General features: G+C 43.0%; 1 long non-coding RNA gene across 3 annotated transcripts in view; it reads right to left on the bottom strand.

Moving 5' to 3' along the window:
- Window positions 1-230: 230 nt before the first annotated feature.
- LOC137478845 (uncharacterized) overlaps window positions 231-22,483 on the bottom strand; it is a 123,092-nt gene continuing 100,839 nt past the window's right edge. For 2 of the 3 annotated variants that reach the window (XR_011001847.1, XR_011001849.1), the window contains 2 exons: window positions 5,868-6,052; window positions 2,948-3,565 (listed from right to left, as the gene is read on the bottom strand). This is a non-coding gene — a long non-coding RNA (uncharacterized lncRNA). Of the gene's footprint in view, window positions 528-2,947; window positions 3,566-5,867; window positions 6,053-22,483 lie in introns of those variants that run through there. The other variant, XR_011001848.1, reaches the window with a different exon arrangement.

Raw genomic sequence — 22,483 nt, forward strand, 5'->3', positions numbered from 1 at the left:
AGGGGGTTCTGTGTGAATTAATATCTGATCATCCATGATAGGTCAGATGTGGCTAATGGTATAAAAATGCTGCTTTCTGCATATACCACTCCAGTGGTGGGATATTATTATGATTAGGATTATGATTGTGATTATTGTGATTATTGTGATTATTGTGATTATTGTGATTATTGTGATGGTGATGATGATGATTATTATTATTACATCCCATTGGCTCACACGTCTAAATAATTCTGTGATTCTGATTTCCTGGAGAGCCTCATCCTGCAACTGAAATGTGGGGAAGGCTGAGGGAATCCCACTCAAGCTGCCAATGGCTCTGCATAGATACAACATCTTGCTCACCTGGCTTGGTTACTGGATTTATTGGGAAGAAGGCAACAAAAAATATTGGCTTTCAGGAAAGCAGCTCTGGACTCCTCAGTGCTTCCAGCTTGTGATGCAGCAAATTCTTCCTGGAGTGCCCAAATTGGATGGAAAAAAAATCTGGGGGACAGCAGCATGAAATGCACTGGCCCTTTCCCCTCCTAGAGATGAAAGAAAAATATTTAAGCTACTGAAATAAAAACAGGAGTGGTCATTAAAGTTTGTGGAGAAGGTATTTATTCCCCATTAAAAAAAAGTGGGAGCTAGAAATGGGCATTGCAAGGCTGCTCCACAAAGAAAATTGCTGCTTCTTTTGGCACCCAGAGGTTTTCCTGGTGGGACTTTTCCATCAGGGCTTTGAGATGCAGTATTTCAAATTCCTGTTTCCCACTGAATATGCTCTGGCTAGAGCCCAGCAGCTGCATTGTGTATATCAAGCCTCAAAAAAAAAAAAAAAATCTGAGCAACTATTTTGTTTGTTAAAATGCTCCATGTCCATTTTATAAACCAATGTTTAAGGTCTTCAATATGCTAAGGAGATAAATAAATTTCAGTTTTTGGAAAGAGGGTAAATGAAGAATTAACTGACTTAGAAGAAGCAGCAGTAGTGGAGTCAGGTCTGAATTCATGAGCTTCAGCCTCAAATTCAGCCACACTGAAATATTTAAATGTAAAATAGCACCAAACCTGATAATCTCAACTTTCTGTTATTTGAGTTTTGTCTTTAAATGGCATTTTTGTTGTTTTTACACACACTGATTTCTCCTGGAGTGGACAGGAGACACAATTAAGAAATTACCACTCTCTGGCACTACAATTCTGAGCAGTGAAAACAGAGCAGAGGAGTGAGGGAGCACAATGAGGACTCTGTTGTTATGGTGATGGGTGACATTTCTGTCTGGCTGTCCGTGCTCCTGAGCAGCCAGGAGCACATCTGCACAGATGTGAAGCAGGCCAGTCCCAGATGTGATGCTGTGCAGCCCAAGAGACATTTTACATTCCTGTGGCACTGTCACATCTGCTCTCACCCCTCCTATCAGTGTTTGAGCCCAGCCAGGACTGCCGGCCCCCAGCTCTGTTTGAATCCATGCTCTCTCCCTGTGTTCCTGATTTTTAATTTCATCAGGTTCTGAGCAAACACTTTTGCAATCAGGCAGCCAACGCCCTGAAATAGATAAGAATTCCCTCTGATGACTTTACCCCTGGTATCCACTGCAATATCTTGAGCCCATAATTTCCATCTTTCTCTTTCATTCCCACTCAAGACTTACACCTGGTCTCAATTTAATCCTTTTTCCTGGTTTTTCCCATTAGCCATTAGACCCTGCCAGCATGCAGGCCCCTGGCCAGGGAATCACTGGGGTTCGGGTTTAATCCTGATGTCAGCATGAGAAGGAGTGTGATTTTAGGGAAAACTGACAGGAAAGGGCCTGTTAAGCAATGGCACAGGTGGGGTTTGAAGTGGGGGACGTTCAGGTTGAAGGATGCACTGGAAATATGAAGATAAGGCAAAGGAAGGAATCTCATGCTGAATTATTTTTTTCTCCCTCCCTTTGCTTGGAGATGTTTGAGCAGGTTGCACAAAGCCATCAAGAATAAAGAGGATTTCAGTTTTTGGTGAAGGCACTGAGATACAGGACAGCCCAGCAGCTTTGAACAGGATTAAACTGCAATTAAAACATTCCGAGAAGGTTCTTTCCAAGTTTCTGACTGAAGACTGGGCTGGTGGCCAGCCCACGAGTCAAAAGCCCCCAGAGCCAAGTAAGTGTCCGTATCTTCCTGCTCCTCGCGTGTGGCCACAGACAGGGATTCCAGGTGGCCACTGACAGCACCAGGTCCTCTGCTCCATGAGATTGGGCATTTCAAGCTGCTTCAGCCAGGGGTTGTTTGGGTTCTTTTGCCTGGCTCCTCCTTTCCTCAGCACTTGGAATCCTCTGCATGGATCCACCAGAGAGTCCAGGTGGAAGAACGGTTCAATGAGGCAACTTGTTCACGTCAAGTTGTGTCGCCCTGATTTCTTAGGATTTTCTAAAGCCTTCTGAATTTTCATTCTTGTAGAGAACTTTCTCACACAACTTTCTGTAAACAACCTATTGTTTTGCATTCTTTCATAGAGGCGGAGAAATTTGATAGACTGGTAGTTTATCCAGTGTCGTTGGAGAGGTGGCACGTTCACCTTCCAATCCACTGGCACCTTTTGAGAACTATAAATGATTGCAGTCAGAAGAAATAAATTAGTCTCTTCATTGTGACCAGAGCTGTGGTGCGTCATTTTTCCTTGTGTCCTCTGGTGACAAAGTTGTTAAAATGCAAAGAACAGAGCAGGCCTGGCACTGTGGCTGCCATGGGTGGATATTCAAGCTCACGTCCCTCCTTGCAGCCTGCCATGCTGTCACCTGCATGCAGCAGAACCCTGTTTCAGTCTCCGGTGCAGGATGTGCCCCAGGCTGTGTCCCTGTCCCTGAGCAGCTCAGAGGTGGCCTGTGCACAGCCCTGACAAGCCCTGACACAAACCCAGCCAGAGCCCGGGCACCTGAGGGGCCACTGGGGGGCTCTGAGGGTGCTCACCCAGGTGTGTCAGGGTTTTGTCACATTTTCCCTCCCCCAGCTGGGTTCACGCCTCAGTGCACTGGGACCAGGCCTAGCTTTGCCTGTGGCTGGGGCTGTGCCATTCCACATACAGATGTGGCACAGCTGGAATTCTCTGGTGATGCCTGGGAGAAGTCAGACAGAAAATGGTGCTCTTGTAGGAGTGGGTCCTCTCTGTCCTAATCCTAGGGTTGTGCTCAGCCAGAGGAATTTGACTGTTGGATCTACAGGAGAAAGGAAGCCCAGGAAAAGCCTTGGTTAAATTCTGGAAGCCCTTTCCTACAGACTCAGGGCTTGCCAGAACATGGATTAAAAACAACTCTCTCCTTTTCCAGACATCAGCTCCTGACACAAAGGGTCTGAATGTGTGTGTGAGAGAAAGAGTGAAATCTGACAGTCTGATGTAATTCAAGTATTTTGGTACAGCAAAATGGAAGAGAATTACTTTTCCTATTATCTTCTAAAAGTTATTGAAAATGGTATGAGATATATGTTCCAGGGAAAAAAAAAAAGAAGTTTTTTTTTTTAAATGCAATTTCTTTGGCAGTTTATTCATTCTTTATTCATTCACCCCCTTTCACGTTGTGAAGGCCTTCTATTATGAAACATTCTGTGAAAAAAATGAACAAAAAAAAGTATACTACTTCTTTAAAATATATTGCAAGAATCCTCATTTCCAGATTTTTATTGCAGCACTAGCTGGTATTCTTGCATGCAGTTTTGTAATTTATTCTGAACATTCCACTTAAACCTTTTTTCAATAGCATGATTTTATTAGAGTCAGCTCACTGGACTTTCCCAAAAAGGTATTTAAGATCAAATAAAACCAGTGCTTGGAAAAATATCATTACAATATGAAAGCAGTTACAAAAACATTAGTACTGCAAAGTTTTATTTCAAATGGCTGAGCCTGCTGTACCCCAGGTTATTGCACTTCTACTTCCTCAGACACACTCACTGGAAAAATGGGAAAAACTGTCATCTTAGCAGTTTTTACCTGTTTCTCAAAAAAAGCACCCAATTTCTAGGGAGGCAGCAATTTTTTTCAGCACCACCATTAATTAGAACAATAAAGTGTCCTTTGTTCCTGCATTCCTGGCAGGAGATGGACTCAGGGAGCTCAGTGACTCCCCAGGAGTGGATTTGGGGGTGCAGTGGCAGGGAAGGGTGGCTTGGGAAGGAGGGCAAATCACCCAGAATCATTTCAGCAATAAGTGAGGCTGCTTTCAGCCATATTTCACCCTGAGTGCCCCAGTGCTCCCAGTAACCACCAGCACCACTCCCCACCGGTGCCGCAGCTGGAAATGCTCCCAAACCCCCATCTCCCCACAGCCCACAGGGTAAATATTTCCCTTTTCCAGTTGGAGCTTTCAGCCCAGAACCCCAGATTGGTTTGGGTGGGAAGGGACATCGAGGATCTCCTCATTCCAAGCCCCTGCCATGGGCAGGGACAGCTCCCACTCAGCAAAAAGAGGTCAGAAAGGAGATGTTTGCTCCTTGGTTGGTATTTTTGAATTTCACTGGATGCATTTCAAAACTGGTCTTTTTGGAGGGTGTTCGTGCTCGTAACTCCCCTTCGAAAGATCAATGGATTTTAAAAAATCCTTAAATTCAGCTAAATTAAAATCTGATCTAGAGTAGAAATGAAAATGTATCAATAAAATACAGGAAGTCTGCTGTATCACAGGTTCTGTGACACAGCAATGTATTTTCTGTTCTTTGTATTTAATACTTATATTTATTTCATGGGGCAAATCTGAGGGGAAAGGAGTCATTTGAATATTATCCCTTATTCCCCCTTTCCCAGCCCTCTTCTAGGCTCATTTTTCCCAAGAAATACGTGGAACAAAGCAGCACCAAAACACTTAAGTTTGAAGATTTGGTGCTGGGTGTGGACTTTTAAATCCCCTTTTAAAACCACAAGTTACTGTTCATATTACTTTTCTAAGTAGAAATATGCTTAAAAAGTAAAGTCTTTATTGCTTCTTAAAAGGCGTAGTGCTCTGTGATAAATTCTCATATTTTGACTGTTAATATGTTTGAATGAAAATTATTTATACATTTTGGTGAGGTTGAATGGTTTTCATTTGATTGCTGCCTCTGGAAATGAAAGCAGAGTAGCAGGAAATTTACATGTCATGCTGTGATGTATATCCAGATTATGAGATGATTGTGCAGCAGATGAACACCAAGTAAAATCATTTGCATCAAACTGTGACAACTGCAATTCCTGACAAGGCCTCTTAGTTTTTTGGGCTATTATCATTGTACAAGAATATAATCTATTGACAGCAGGGCTGTTTAATACATTTAAAGGCAGACAGTGGAAGAAATCTTAACTGTTTTCATTCACCACTGCACAAGGGTGCAGATCAAAAGTGAATTATATTTAAAAATATGCATGTATGATGATAAGATGCATGACATTCATCAACCTGTTTAGTCATGGTTAAGCTGTGATGGTGAACATCCAATATTACTGCCATATGTGGTCTGAAATAGAGACGTGAGACTGAAAATTATATTATTGCCCAGCAGCAGTGAATAAACAGGGGAAGGGATTCTTTCTTCATCTTTCTTAACCTTTCCTCTCCCATTAAATTCTGCCCTTTTGTACTTTTGGGGATGTATTTTGCCTTCACTGCAGCTAAGCAAATTGAAACTTTTTAATCTCCAGGAGTTTTATTCCATTTTCTGTTGCAAAAAGCATCCCTGTTTTTTTTTTTTTTTTTCCTATATAATAATAATAATAATAATAATAATAATACTTTTCTTTATAGGATTTATGTTATCCACTGGTTCTGGACCGAGAGCCAAATAAACACTTTTTTTATTAGAATTAAATAGTCCATGCCTAAATTCTCTCTGTTAATACCTTAATTAATTTACCCTCATAATTTTAAAGATCATACCTGCACCAGTGACATTTCTCACCTCCCGGAGCACTCAGCAGGGCTGAGTGATGTGACCAAGGCATTTCTGGTGTCATGTGGAAGGAGATTTTCTCCAGCCCCCTCAGCCCACGATCCCACTGGAAGTCCATTCCTGCCTTTTTGCACTTTCTGTGGGCTCTGAGCTCCCCATGGGATGCTGGAAGCTGTAAAAATGATGAGAAATAAAGAAAAGACAGTGTCAACAGTGAGATAAATGCAGCTTCCTACAGAAAATCAGGATATGTTCCCAATGATCTGCCCTGCCACCATGGAAATTCCATTAAAATTAACATTATATTTCTTCACCAAACTCTCCAAATACAGTTCCATCTTTTGCACAGTGCTGCTTGGGATAAGAAGGAAAAGGAGTCATTTTCCTGTGGACAGGAAAGTTTATCATTTCTTCTTTAAGAAAAGGGGAGAAAATATCTGACTGGGATGAGGAAACTTTACAGGTGTTTGTTTTGGTGGCAGAAAAAAACCAAAATAAATTATAATAATGGACAACTGGAGTTTGTGTCATCCAAAGCCAGAGGATCCTTCCCATGCCTTATCAGATTTGTGCCCTTACCTGGAGAACGTTTTGTTGCCAGCAAACTGTATCTTCTTCCCGCTGGTTTTTCACTGGAGGTGCTCACATTGTCTCATGGGTGCTCAGGCAATATGAATTTTCTGGTTTTAACACTACAAAACCTACTTTTATAACAACAAGGAAGAGAATACAAAAAAAAAATTCTGATGAGAGTACCATTAAAAAGTGTGAGAAGCTGCTTTGTGCACTGAAGCCATTCAGGTGCCCCAAGCCTTGTGGCTCCAGTGTTCAGCCCACTTAGGTCCCACTCAGGTGACATTTATTCATTTCTGTTCCTAATATTGGTTAGTTTGAGAGCAAAATTCAGCTCTGTGGGTCCTGATGATCACACACAGAACATGGAAAACCTCTGGGCTCCAAGAGGTTTAGCTTTTCCCCTAAGAGCTGGGTTACTACCCCAATTCTCCCACTGCAGAAGCATGAAGTTTTTATCATTTTCTGCCAAGGTGGGGATTAAATACACAAGACGGAATTTCTTGTTGGGACTCAGATGTTTGTTAGTTCTTATCTCTGTCACAGTCTCACAAACCCTGAGCTCTGCAGCACTTCACTCTGACAAACTACAAATGGAGCCCCACCTCTCTCTCGACAAGGCCTTTTAAGGATCAACTGTCCAATTAAGAAATGACACCTGAATTCTTTTTACTTTTAACCCAATAACCAACCACCCGTGCCTGCAATGTGGATTTTTTATCCAATTACACAAAACCACCCAAACCCATGGAGGAGGAGCTGAAGAAGAAGGTGAAGAAGGTGAAGAAGAAGGACCAGCCACTGCCCTAAAACCTCCATCTTGCTTTAGATATATTACTATATTCTAAACCCTTAAAGTCTCATTTTCCCAGCCTGTGGTATCACACACTTCTATTCAAACTGCACCCCCACAATCCCAGCTCTGCCATTCCATTTTGGAAGCTTCTCCACGGCCTCAGGTCAAATGCAGTGTTCTCCTGGGGGTCAGAGCCTGCCAGCACAGAAAGTCTGAAGTTCTCAGCAGCCAGGGTTCCAGCAGAGAAGGGGATGACCCTGGGGGCTGGGGCAGCAAGGCTGGAGCTCCAGAACATCCTCATGTCCTGGGTGAAGGTTTCCTCCTGCATTATTTTGCTCTTGGAGACATTTATTTTGCCATTGGTGCCTTGGTAACCCATGTGAGGGCTTTCAAATGTCAGCCCAGCGCTGATGTGAAATCCAACCTGGTTTTATTGGAGCCTCCTGATGCACCAGAGAAAAGCTCCAGATTAAAAAGTTATCAGCTTTATGATGTCGTCCTTTTTGGAGCTGAGGAGCAGCTGTTGCTGCATAACAGCTCTGAGCCTGATGAACATTTTGGGAGAAGGGGTAATTTTTAAAATAAAAAAAAAAAAAAAAGAATGTAACTCTTCTGGCAGGAAATCTGGCCACTAGCTTCATCTGACATGTGTAATAGAGTGTGAGAGTTTTTTGGGGACTGCACCATGCAAAGTAAAACCAAGCTGGTAATAAGCAACTTGGCATTTATTCTTTATGTAGGAATATTTGTTCCTCAAAGTCAGACTATGTGGAATATTAGCATTTGAATCAATTATTCAAGACTTTCTAGAGAACGCAAGGGGAAAAAATCTTTTCAGCATTATAACATGACAATCTACAGGGTAGTAGAAAAAGAAGGCTGTCATTTTTCTTCAATTACAAAAGGCAAATATTTATTATTTATAAGTATTCGCCTTGTATAGGCTTAAATGTTATTTATGAACCTGTTGCATAGTGATTTTCAATGTAACTCATTATTTTTAGCCTTAGGGTGTTGTAAAGGAGCATGGATATATTTAATGACACTCTGCTAGTCAGCGCAATTACACTGTAATCATTATGTAAAATGTGCTATTAATTAAACCAATTTCTAGTTAGAACATTCTCTTCTGCAGGGCTTAATCTTAATCTCTGGCAATCTTTCTCTCTGTTTTTCACCCATTAATTACTTTTTAAGTTACATATGATAAAATATGTTTTTATTTTTAAGCTTAATCTGCTCAATTATTTGTATTTATCAAGCCATTTGCCTGAATTATTGAAAAGGCTTTATTTGCCAAACAAAAGGAAAGAGAAAAGAAACAGAAGCTCAGGCAGTTATCTGGAAGTCAACAGTGGTTTGATGGTTGAGAATTGCTTCTGATCTTCTCTGTAGATGTTCCAGGACTGGAATTAATTTCAGTTCAGAAACATTTCCTCTTCAGTCTTCTCCATTTATCCCAATTATCACACAGAAATCTACACTTATTTTTAAATGCTTCATTTATACACAGAGGCAAATCTCCATATTTCCCCCCACTGGACTGGCTCTTTATTTGTTAAAAGTAGTTAAACTAAAACATTGCTCAGTCTAAATGGAGTTGACACGAACACCAACCAAATTGTTATTATTATTATTATGTCATTGTGGTGGTTTTCAGCCACAAATTAATGCTGTTAACAATCCCAGTTAAAATAATTACATCTAAATGTCTACTTCACTTTAGAAAAGGAAAGAATCACCTCGTTTTTAAGTCATCCTTGCTCTGCTCTGCAATGACCCCTTGTGGAAAAAATACTTGAAAAGAGGAGGAATCAGCTCTAAAGCCTCTGAATATTCCATGGAAATTCAATGTATTGCTCTTGCCAAGCCTGACAGTCAGGAGTTATGGAGTAATAAGCCTGGGAAGTGCTGGGTAATTTTTTTCTGAATCCCCGAAGTTTTGGGAGATCTTCAGTCCTGGGTCTGTCTTGCAGCTCCTCCTGGACCTGTGATGTCCAGCCCCACCTGGCCATGGTGCTGTGTGGGAAAGCTGCTCTGCTGCTCAGCCTTTGCAGCAGCACTCCCAGAGCTGCTGGAAATCAGGAACTGCTCTGTGACCCCCTGAGCTCCCCAGGGCTGGTTCTGGGGGAGGTGGCTCCCAACAGTGCTGACTCTGAGGCTGATTCCTGGCTCTGAGCTTGTCACCGGCAGCAGCAGATGAGAGGCAGATGGCCAAGGTCCCCAGAATCATCAATCTGCTGCTCCCAGAGCAGCCACCACAAAGCCAGCTCCTTGTCACTGAGCTGAGAGGGGCCCAGCAGCAGCTCAGGACCCTGTCTCCAAAGGACTGACACCCTCTGTGCTCTGGCTTGCATTGCAGGAGGAAAAACCTCTGGGGAAAGGGTTCCCCAGCCAATTCATAAGGCTTTGCAGGTTGTGGCAGAGCCACTTGAATACAAGTTTCCTTCTCCTCTTAAATATAAGTAGATGAAATCAGCGATTCCCTGAAATCCTCTTGCATTTTCTAAGAAATATTCAAGAATAAAGCACCATTTCTGCAGCCTGAGCTCATCAGATGGTTGAATCCAGCTCAGCTTTCAGCTGGACTTGCTTTGTGTCTTCCCACCGCCAGCACCTGCACAGTGCCTGCAGGACATGGCTGTGGGTCTGTCCCAAACTCATTTCTCAGGGAGCCAAGGACCTGAGCAGGGCTGCAGTGGCTCCACCCAGAAGCAACACACACCACACAGGAGCAAGGCTGTGGTGGGAGCTCAGATTTCTCTTGCCACTTTAAAGGTAGGTCCTGACCTACTCTGGTTGGATGTTTAAACATCTCAGAAGGTTCATCAACCAGGGAAAATGGGGTCTCTACTCAGATAAAGAATTCATTCTTCTGGTTAGTGCTGCCATTGCTGCTGTAATGACACTTTCTCTACCACTGCCATTCTCTGAGAGGTGTTTGGAGATGGGTTTTGTGCTGCAAGTCAAGAACTGGAGAAAAAACCCAACTGCCGTGGGACTGAACCATTTCCCCAGAGCGAGGAAACAGCTCTTCCTCATCTGAGCAACTGGAGCTGCTGCTGTAGTTCTGCTCCCACTCAGAATGACTTGAGATCACAAACCCTTTCAGGCTCACTTAGAGAAGCCCAGGACAGGCAATCACCCCTGCTTGCCACGTCCTTGCTGCTCGATATCCTAAAATGCTGTTTTGTCCAGGGACAGCTGCAGGGGAAGGCAGCCAGAGAAAACCAGGATTGGCAGGTGGAACAGGACCTCAGGTACCACAGCTCCCATTCTGGAATGTTCCTTATGCTCCCAAACAAACCAAAGATGTGCTGTGCCCTCCAGCACTGCCCAGCCCAGTGTGCTGCCCTCCCTGGCACAGCTGGGGCAGTTTTGGGGAATATTTCCCTCAGCTGCTCCACCCCAGCAGCCCCAGCTCAGCCAGACCCAGAGCAGGCTCCTGGGGCTGCTCAGACAGGTCCCCACGGGCAGTTTGTGGTTTTGCTGTTTTTATGGAGCTCCAGCTCCAGCTGGAAAGCCCTATAAGCCCCATTCCAGCATTCACTGGTTTCTCAGTGTTGCCTGAGGTGGGAAAAGCAGCTGGAAGGGAGAGGAGGGCTCAGTCCCATCCTGCCTTGTTACAGCACCAAACCTGCCCAGGGACAAGGGCCAGGAATTCCCCAATGGAAAAACAGGATTGTGGCTTTGGGGCACAGGGCACCCCCTGCCCATCTCCCCAGCACAAACCTGCCCAGCCCCAGCCTCATCTCACACAAACACAGAGTGGGAAAATATTTAAGAATAATATCTGCAGATATGAAACAGAAGAGATGGGGGGGAGGGGGTCTCTGAAATCCCACTTTTCATCCCACCAAGCCGTTACTAACCTGTGCTCAGGATGCAAAAAACACCTGGTGGAGCATGAGAATTCTTAGTTAATTCTCCTTTTCTCATTTCTAACTTTATTTTGAGGCTGCTCTTTGCTGGGTGAGCCCAGCCTTGTCTCCAGGGGAGCCCTGAGCTGGAAGGTCTGGCTGCAGGTACCTTGCAAAGAATCCCCAGCACACAGTTCCCTGCAACTCTATTTTTAATATACATTGCTGACCCTAATGATGGTCTATTGAGATGAGGGCAAGGAATGTCTGATCAAGTGGAGATTAATTTTTGACTGTGCTGTCTGGAAATGCATGAAAATGCACTCCTTTTTCTATTTAGACTCACAGGATGCTTTGATTGATTGACTAGTTTACAAATGAAGGTGATAAAATTAGGTTGAAGACCACATACATTTCTTAAAATGAGTCTGGCTGGTCGTGGAGACAATGAGGTTTGGACAGATTGTATTGCTGGTTTAGGCAATCTTCTGAACAAGTCAAGATTTATAGACCTGTACTGTAATGTTACAATTGCAGCTCACTGATATAGGTTTCTTTGCAAATTCTTTCCCATTTTATTTGAAAAAGGCCATTAGAGAGTTATAGACTATTGAAAAAGCTTTTCCTTTGCTAACCCTTAATAAACTCTTCCAAACAAGGACTACTGCATTTTTGTATTAAATTTAGACCAAAATCTATAAAGCATGTTCTCCCAGGTTTGGATAATTTGATTATTATTATCTAAATGGAGTTATGGTTCCTATTGGCTTGCAGGAGCACACACAGTAAATAAAAGGTAAGTTAAGGTTTGTGCAAGATCTTAGGACACTGAGGATTGTTCACTCATCATTTGGATTACTGGATTTTGGGAATGGGAAGTATATTTCCCTAGGCTAAGAAATTACAAAAAATAAAATCCTCATAATATAGTGCTGGAATTAATGTTGCTTTGAGCTAGAAACAAATCACTATTAATATTTCTTTATTCTTATTGTTGCAGAAATACCCATAGAAGCCTCGGGATTTTCTTAATAAAACAGACAAGGTTTACTAAACAAAAGAAAACAGACGACGATGGGTTTCATGCAAAATTAAAAACCATGATGACATTAAAAATCATTACAAGAGAAGAGCAATAGATAAAATATCAAAGCTCTTTATGAATTAATAATAAATCCTATTTTATATATTTTGCCATCAGACTAATGTTATCCAAGAAGTTTATCAGCAGTGTCCTCGAGAGGAGGCCCGGCTGCATTTTAAAGTGAGCTCCCAGATTTTGTTTTTGTGCCTTTTCCACCTGAAAAGCCACCAAAATGTGATTGTTCCACGTGTTTGGAATACTTGAGGACAATACACATCTCTCAGGACAAGGATGAGCATCCTAAACCTGGCTTGGCATGTTCTGTCCATGGAGGAGAGGGTGAGGGTGTCCCTGCGTGGAACAGGACTGGCTCCCTTTCCTCTGGGGAGCTGGGTGTCAATTGTGGGAGCAGCAGAAGCACCAAGGCAGGTGCTGGGTGCCACCAGGACCCACCGGCAGAGGAAAGAGGCTCCTTTAATGAAAGCCCTGTGGTGGCATCTCTTCCTCCCACAGAAGCTTAGGGGTGAAAGGAGCAAACACTTCTTGAGCCTCCCTTCTTCCCTGGGCTGCCAAAAATATGTCCTTTGTATGGCTACAGCATAAAAACCCAACTCCAGCTGCCTGGGGGCAGCTTCTTCCTCACCCAGCACCACCTCACTCCCAGCTTTGGCAGAGTGTCGAGTTTTATCTTCTTTTTTGCCAGAGATGGGATTAAACGTGTGAGGAATTTCTTGTTGGGACTCAGATGTTTGTTAGTTCTCATCTCTGCCACAGTCTCACAAACCCTGAGCTCTGCAGCACTTCACTCTGACAAACTACAAATGGAGCCCCACCTCTCTCTCGACAAGGCCTTTTAAGGATCAACTGTCCAATTAAGAAATGACACCTGAATTCTTTTTACTTTTAACCCAATAACCAACCACCCGTGCCTGCAATGTGGATTTTTTATCCAATTACACAAAACCACCCAAACCCATGGAGGAGGAGCTGAAGAAGAAGGTGAAGAAGGACCAGCCTCCACCCTAAAACCTCCATCTTGCTTTAGATATATTACTATATTCTAAACCCTTAAAGTCTAATTTTCCCAGCCTGTGGTATCACACACTTCTATTCAAACTGCACCCCCACAATCCCAGCTCTGCCATTCCATTTTGGAAGCTTCTCCACGGCCTCAGGTCAAATGCAGTGTTCTCCTGGGGGTCAGAGCCTGCCAGCACAGAAAGTCTGAAGTTCTCAGCAGCCAGGGTTCCAACAGCAAAGCTCCCATTTCTCCACGTCCCAGGATCTGCCAGGGGCAGGATTTTCCCTGAATTAATTTACCTGTGCCTTCAGCAGGGATTCACCTTCCCCCAGCCTAAGCACAGCATCCCTTCCATCAGAGGTCAGCCTTAGAACTCAACACTAGTGAGGATTTGGGAAGGAGGTGAGGGCACAGATCAGGATAAAGATGAGGAGGACACATCCCTGCAGTCCACACAGGCTCAGCTGCTCTGCCTCAAGGGTGAGTTTTGATTCTGATTTACCCAGCAAAGGGCTGTGAGGGGAGGAATGGTGGGAGATGTGCCTAGGAAGTTCCCAACTCCAGAAAATCACTCCTCCAGCACTTGGATGTTGACAGCTGCTGCTTCTCCATCATCCCCAGCTTGCAGCCAGCTCTCCACAGCTCATGGGATGCTTCTCTGGGGCTGCTGTTTCAAACCATCACTGTGTGGTTTCTCTGTCTTTAAAAGAATTTTGCTTTGAGGAGAAACCAATAAATACCTGAAGTCTGAAACTGGCTGGTTACTAAGGACCCAGTGGGTGTGTGGGTTGCTTTTCTGCAGGGCTCTGACAGTGTTCTAAAGGTTATCAGAAGAGGGGATTTCTCAGGTTGCTGAACTGATCACACTTTGCACCTTGCTGGTGATTTTTATTGTAAATTAAACCCAGTGCACTGAGGAAAAAGTAGCACTAAGCAACTAAACAAATGCCCCCTAAATCTAATTCTAAATACCTGATCAAAGATGAGCTAATTTTCTTTTCTTTGCTTAAAAAAATAGATTGCGCATTAAAATCACAACATTAAAGCAGAGGAAAAGCAAAGCTGGCAAATCAGAAAGGCTCTGATATTCCTGGCTGAAGCATGGGTACTTCACTCTATTTATTCTAATGCACTTCAAGGCAGGTTTACTCTCCTCACCACCCACTGTAATGGGAGCGACTCCTGTAATAGCTCTAAATGTTTTCTAGGAATGTCTGAAACCTTCCAGCAGAGGTGTTTAAAGGTTTAGTTATGTTTGAAACACAGCTATTTTTCAATCTGGCCAGCCAGCCAATCCAGGGGCCTGTGGGTATCCGAGTGTCTGCCATCTTTCTCCGATTGTCACTGGAAATAGACTGATGGATCACTTCCCTGTGTCACTGCTCCAGACTGGTGACAATCAGGGAAATGATTGTGTCTGCCTCTACACAGATCTGTAATTGATTGCCCAAACCCTAAGACTCTCTTTCCCAGTTGATATGATGGAACATTGGACTGAAATCACTCTCGATGAGGAGGAGTCAGGACCATTTGTTATTTACTTCTTTCCTTGCTCCTTCCCTGTGCCCTGCTGGAATTGTCCCACAAGAGCACATTATGGTAATCAGACAGAATGTATGTATAGGAATCAATCAAAGGCAGAGCCGTCACAAGAGTTATGACATTACAAAGTCTGTTTGTAACTTTTGATTTATGGAAGATTTTCTGGTTTATAAATTGAGTGTGAGGCATGTTGGGATGGCTTAACCCTTGGACTTCTTGGTGAGGATAAAAAAGCTGGGGAAAAGGAATTAACTCGGGATGGGCAGAGCCAGTCTCCCCTTACTCATAAGCACTTGATTACAAAATGAGACTAATGATATTTGCTTTGGATTTCCAGCTTGAAAATCTTTTTGTATGAAAACAAAATGCTTTGCAGGAAAAGAAATAGATACACATCCACTAGAAACCTTCCTAGGCACAGGCCACGAGCCTGCTCTCACTGCACACATGTTAAATTCTTGTGCTGTGGCATCAGCAGCCGTCCAGCCCTGCTCCCCAAAACATCTGCCTAACTCCAGCTCTGGGCCTCCATGCGATGCAACTCGATGGGTTTTTAGCACACTTATCCTCAGGCTTTAGGAGCTTTGCTGATGCTGGTGAACTTAAACATCTGCTTCCTGTCACTTTGCTTTTCACCTCTGCACGGTCCCACGGCCACCAGGTCTGAGACTCAGTTTTAAACAATTCTCAGCTACACTGACACGGACAGAGGAGGTACCAAGGCAAGTTAGAGGTGAGATGGGGCCTAAGTGTAGTATAACATGTCAAATTAATGCTACAAAGGTGTGGAAAAGATATATATTTAACAGTTTATGTGGTTGCTTGCATCTCAGGAGATGTGTGTGAATTCATAAATGGTTCAGGGTACACAAGAAAAAAAAAGAATATATATAATATAGTATACATTATGTATAATATATATCCTATATGTTATATTTTATCTGTATATATATATATAAAAACATTTTAAACTTGAATCTATTTATTTTCTTCTCCAGTCTAAATACCTGCATTATCCTTTTGATGTTCTAAATGTATTATTTTTTTTTGTCTAAAATTGCATTTGGAAACTCTCATCCCCCACCACATCCCTATCTACCACTAACCCTTCCTCTTTCAGGAATTCCCACCTCACCCTCATTTCTAATTGGATTCACCTCTCTGTTCTCTGATTTCATTTCTGATTTGATGCTGTCAGAGATAAGCAGTTGTTTTGCAGGGAGAAAATTGTTTTTCCATGACATTTTGCTTGAATGCATCCTCATCAAGCAGGTTGTGTTCAAGAGCTGCTCTGCTCTGGGTGGGAATGGATTCCAGCAGGGATACAACAGCTCCTGATCGTGTCTGTACAAAGGTGCAGATCCCCAGGAACGTGAGAAATGGATGTGCTGGTCAGACACTGAGCAACTTGTGTCTGATTCAGACCACAGCTGCATTCTGCCTCCATGGAAAACATTATGGAAGTTGCTTTTCAGACCCTTGGCTTGGTGAGATGTATCCAAAACACTGGGAAATCCAAGGCTGGAAGCATGAGCTGGATACCCATCATTTTTGGTGGGAGATGTTGTAGCTTTTACCACTTCAAATGCTCAGAGGCCCAATGGGCAGAGCCAAGAGCAGCAGCACTTCCCTTCCTGGGAAAGGCTTTGGGAAGTCTTTGGGGGAAAACAGAGATGAATCCAGGGTGAAGCCACATGGCACTAAATTCCAGATATAAAATTGGAGATGCTTCATGGGATTCAGTGGGATTAGAATTTTATTTTTGTTATTTATTGTGGCAACAGCTTAGAGTTTTGGTCAAGGACCAGAGAGCTGGATGAAGTAATGCACAAAGAGGCTCTTCAAAGAGAATCCCAAAACTTGAGCTGTGAGTTGCAGTATCACAACTCCAGCTTTAAAAGTCACCCCTAAGAGCAGAATTCAGCTCCTCACACATTCCAAATCTTGCATAATTTTCAAATATTTACCTGCTAATCTTCACTGTGCAATATATTTAGCCATTCTGCTGACAGCTGTACTCATTTTACTGGCTAATGGCTAGAAGAAATCAGGTTTTCTTTTTAATAGCATGGCAGACCTTCCCTGCTTAATCTCCTCCTTCAGCTCCAAACTGAAAGCTAATCAGACTGCAGATCCCACTGGGCACACTCTGTGTTTTTTTAATACATTAGGAAACCTCTATCACTATCACTGGAAAACTTAAAAAACCATTTCAAAACAAAAAAGAGGAATAAATGAAAATGTTATGAACCTGGAAATGTTAATTAAGCCGTTTTCAAAGAAAAGGCTTTTGATTCAGAATAAAATGCCATGTCACTTATTAAGAGTTAACATTTTTCCCTCAAAAAAAGGGTTCAACACAGAATTCAGAATCATTAAAAAATTTAAGCCATATAAATGGATGCTTTGAAGTTCTGCTGTAAACTCTTACAGGCAAGCTAAGTGTCAAATAAAGGCCTGGCAGAGTATTTTAATTGATGTCCCTGTGTCAGGATACCACCTTTGATCTTTTATAGGCCTCTCTCACCCTCATGGACAATACAACAGAGACATTTCCTTCTTATCATCATTATTTTTATCCTTCTGAGAAGGTTTTCTCTGATAATTCACACCCACACCAACTCCTTCATAACCCTGGCAGGGTGGATCAGGGAGAACCTGTGATTCAGCAAATCTTCGGTGAGATCCTGATCACTGAGTGCCACATCCTCACACCAGGCTGGGGAGCAATGATAAATGTCCAGATAAAATATAATAAAATAAACAAATGGCCAGAAAAAAAATCACGTCAGAATCAGCAAACAAAGCTGCAGCATCAGAATAAGTTGCTCAGTGCAGATATGGCATTGTCAGAGTCTTAAGCAGAATATTTTCCTCTTCCACAGGCTGTGATCAGGGCACTGTTACAAGCTATGGAAGAGAGGAGCTGCTCCCTGTGATATTTCATTTTTTTGATTAGCTTGGGGTAGTAATGAACAAGTCACAGCCAAGTGAATTAATCTCCCTGGCTCTCCAGAAATGAAACTTCATGTACAGCAATTTGGCTTTCATTGCTTTTTCACTGTGCCCTTTCTCTAAGATTCTTCATAAAAAAGTAAAATTAAATTAAAACCAGTGGAAAGCGTGTTTTAACCGCTCCGAAAATGCTCGTAGATTTTCCATTAGGCACACACACTCATTCCAGCAGCATGGAAAATCAGGAGGCTGTGGTAAGCACATTGTAATGGTTCAGAGTTCTCAAAACAGATCCCGTGGGTTAAATTAACCTCCTCTGGGTGTGGGGGTCCATGGCAAGCTGGCATTTATGGCAACACCAGCAGGAGCAGCCAGAATTCATCTCAGCATCAAAAAATTCCCAGGAGGAGCAACCAACAGTAACTCCTGATCTGACCACACTTGAGACACTTCCAAAAGCCCGAAAGGCTTTTGCTTCTCTTGCCCAACCTACTGCTGGGTAATTCTGTGATTGTTTTTTATTTCAATTTCATTTCTTTCGCTGCTATTTCCTGGAATATTTAATTGCTCCCCACTCAACAGCTCATTTAAGCCCCCATTCACCTGTGAGCAGGTGAATTATCCTGTTAAACACAGACTAAATTCCAGTTGTTTGAATGTGTGTTCATCTAAGCCCTGATCACCACAAAATAGGAAATGTATATTTTAATAGTTAGTTAGATCAATTAACCCTCATTAAACCAGTTGCTGCTTCATCAACATAAACCAAATATAATAAATCTCTTCAGAACCCCACTGCATATTGAGTAGATGCCAATTAATTAAAAACGTGGTATTAGTAGTTTACCAATGATGGCATAAATATGTATCTATATTACATCACTGTTTATCTCTGTAAATATGTTTTTAATAAGCTCATGGTATTTAGTCAGCATACAATAACTGTCTCATTAAGGTTAAATTAAATGCATGGTTAAGCATATTAAAAACACTTCATTTAAAGCATTGCCAACATTCTTCATATCAGTTCCCAATGTGGTTATGGTTTCTCAGGGTTTTAGAGATTCTGACAAAATCGGTGGCCCTGTGACTTTCTCCTCAGTGTTTACTAAGAGTCTGAGTTATTTAATGCTCTAATTTCATAAATACAGAGCCACTCATTCTGTGTAAAGGAGACTGAGTTTTATTAAGGCAAGAGTACTCATGTGCCCAAGCTCTGTAATAATAAAAGAAGAAAAAAAGGGGAAAGGCCTCTGTTGGAATAACAACAAAGAGAACGCTGCTGTCCATGATTTTTCATTTATGGATAACTGGAGACATGAATACATTTGCCTACGGCTCGTGCATTGCTGTTCCCAGCAAGGAGAGGGATTTACAGCCCCGGGGCTCGGCGCTGCCCCGGCTCCCGGCGCGGCTCCGATGGATCCGCGGGGAACGCGCAGAACCGGGACTGTGGAGTTTGTGTACCCAGCAGAGCAACGGCCAGGCAGGGACAGCCGCTGCTGAAGCTTTACTGCTCTGTGAGGTCCCTCCTGGAACCCCTGGGTAGCTGATTGTGTCACAGAAGTTATTTAAAACACACGTGAAACGGCAGCTAAATCAAGAGTTTCCATGACTTTTTTCCAAAGCAATGAAATTCAGGACAAACACTCTACTATGCATGGAGATCACCACCTGGAGAGCAGAACTCTTCATTTCACACCCTGTCTTTCCAAATGGAACTCGAATGAAGTCGTGTGTTTTATTCATTTTATTATTTCCTGGGCTATTTATATTGGCATTTAGAAAACATACGGCAGAAAATTCAAATTTACAGCAATGCTCTGCACTGCTGTACTGCCATCCATGTAATGAGCTCCAAAGGCTTTATGAACTTGGCTGCACTTAAGCCTTATATTCCACACTGGACACTTCATAATAATGTAGGAATAAATAGCACCAGGAACAATCCTCAGGGTGACTCTCAGAGGTGCAGAAAATGAGGGACGGGAAAGTTGCAGGACCACATCTTAGGGAAGCTCTGGCAATTTGATATTTCCAACCAGCACCAGCAGAAGATGCAGCACTTCTCACCCCAGAAAAGAGATTTTCACAGTTTTGTGTGGTGTTTGTGAGAAGGGGAGATCTGGGATTTCTGTGGCTGGGCTTTTCTCCTGAGGACATCCTTGATACTGGCAAAGCTGGATGTCCATGGACATCCTGAAGCGATCGCCACAAACCTCTGGGTGCAGTTTCTCACCTACAGCCTCTATTTGCTTTTTAGTTTTGAATTTGCAGTGTTTCAACTTTTTCTTCACTGATACAGCATAAAATTGCAAAATCTGCTTCCCTGCCATGTGCTTCCTGTCCTCAGCTGGGGCTGCACTGACATGGTCTGTGAAGTTCATGAACCCCTGCAGAGCCTGGGCAGATTTGGACTGATTCCTGCTCTATTACAGGAGTCTGAGCAAGCCAAATTTTCTGTGAGTTTAATTTGCGTTAATTGTGTACGCCTCAGTCCAACTGAACCCAGCTAGATATTCCGGTTCTTCTGATTCCATTGTCTCATTATTCTTTAAACCAGCAAAAGCCGGTATCTTTAAGGAGGATGATGAAATCCATGGGATGCTGGATGGACAGGCAGACAGGATGAGAACTGCTTGAGGTGTGGGGCTTCTTACTAGGATCAGTTAGTTCTGATGATTTGTATTATTCAGGTAGCACAGATTAAGGTTTCGGTTCAATACTGGAAAGCTGACATGCTGCTTTTTGTGAAAACATATCAGAGAAGGAAGAAGAAAAATTATCAGGGAAGTACAGTCAGAAGAGAAATGAAAAATGCCATAAAAAAACCAGCAGATGGAATATCTTGTGTTTGCTCCTCTTCAGCTCTGTTACAGCCACTGCACTAAAATCCCCTGGCTTTGCCCTGAGAGTTTCCCTGCACAGGGAAATCACAATCAGGGGAGGAAGAAAGATGAGTTCATCTGTGGCCTTGATTCCCACCCATTCCAAAGGCTGAGTTGGAATCAGTGCATTCTCAGCTGCAGGAGCAGATTTGGTGCATCCATCTAACATCCTCATGTGCCTCTCAGTATCTGGAAGGGCCATCCCGGTTTCCACAAACAGGATCAGCTCAGGGAAGCTGGGGGAGGGGAATGTCAGCAGCATTCCCACTTCTCTGTATATTATTTTTGCAAACCTGAGGTGCAAATTGTTTGTAGAATCTCAATTACACCCCTTATAATATTGTCATGTGCAATCAGCTCACTATGAAAACAGGGCTTTCAGAGGGTAAGAAAATCATTTGAACTTGTGATCTACAATGGATTTGAATATTCAGATAAGGTCACTGGTCAGAGCAGGGGTGACAGCTGTGGTCAATAAACAGGTTCAGCGAGACAAAATCTTTTTGTCTATGTGGGAATAGCCTGAAGAAGAGAGGTCCTCAGGAGGGATCAGGGAGATCAAATTGAGCTGTGTCACCACTTTATTTGCAGGATGCTCAGGGATGATGGAAGCCTTTGGTGTGGCCACCAGGCCAGGCTGCTGATCCTGCTGACGGTGTCACTGCGGTGCCACCAGGTCAGCTGTTCTGCTTGGCTGTCTGATGCAGAGCCATGGCTTGTTTGGCTTCCTGCTGATCGACCCCTGACAGGCTACAAGCAGCCTTGAACAAAGCCAGCTAGAACAGAAAAGTGGTTCTAAAGTCCCCAGTTCCTGAGTGCTCCGTGTGGCATCTCTCTGCAGAGCCTGATAACCAGAAAAAGCTGAGACGTGGCTCCTGGCAGTCACGGTCCTCTGTGCCATGGCTGAGCACCCAAAACCAGGACAATATTTTAACATCCTGGCTTTCCTTTCAACATCAGTGAAGAATCTGCCTCCTAATTAACTTCAAGCCAGAGCACTGCTGGAAATCCAGTGGTGAGCACAAGCAGCACAGTTAAGATCACACTTAAGAAGCTAAGGATGATTAACCTTTGCCTAGGTTATAAAATGCCCCATTTAAGAACTGTTGCTACTGAATATATCAGCTGGATATCAATTGGATTATTGAGTGAGAAGTTATACTTGATGTTTGGGATGATGATATATGTATGGTTACAAACTGTTTATGAGAAGTGGGAAAGCCAATAAAAGATTAATGCAGATTTAAATGGATTTTCCCTCTTTGCCTTTTCCTGGGTTAATTCATGCAGGTGGAAGGCAGTTTTTTATCTACCTTAGGAAGGTGGCACCTTTGGGGTTGCACTAAGACACATCCTGCTGCTGTTTTCAATCAAATTACACTGGGCCCAAGTGCTGACATTTAGTTTTGAATCTGCATTTCCACAATTCTTTTGTTTTCACAAGTTCAGGATAAACTTTCCCGAGATTTCAGCCTGAATTCAACTTCCCAAGTGCTGACATTTAGTTTTAAATCTGCATTTCCACAATTCCTTTGCTTTCACAAGTTCAAGATAAACTTTCCCGAGAGCTACTGGGAACAGGTTTTCATTCTGAATTAAACTTCCTCCATAGGCACTAACTAAAGGCAAAACCCTTGATTTTCTGAGGCCAAGCTGTGGCTTCAGCCTGTAAACCTTTGTTCCACTGCAGCTTGAACAGACACAGATTTACCTGGCAGAGGTGTCAGACTCCAGGGAACAGTGAAATTTTGACTTTTGGGCTAAAAATGCCATTTCAGTGGACTGGGAGCCCAGTCCTGACCCTATCACTGACTGGAGGAGCCCGTGCAGTGTGAACTGCACTTGTGTTTCCCCTCACAACCTTTTTCTACCTAGGGGAAGATC

The sequence above is a fragment of the Anomalospiza imberbis genome, chromosome 9 (genome assembly GCF_031753505.1).
Source record: "Anomalospiza imberbis isolate Cuckoo-Finch-1a 21T00152 chromosome 9, ASM3175350v1, whole genome shotgun sequence".
NCBI classification, from domain to species: domain Eukaryota; kingdom Metazoa; phylum Chordata; class Aves; order Passeriformes; family Viduidae; genus Anomalospiza; species Anomalospiza imberbis.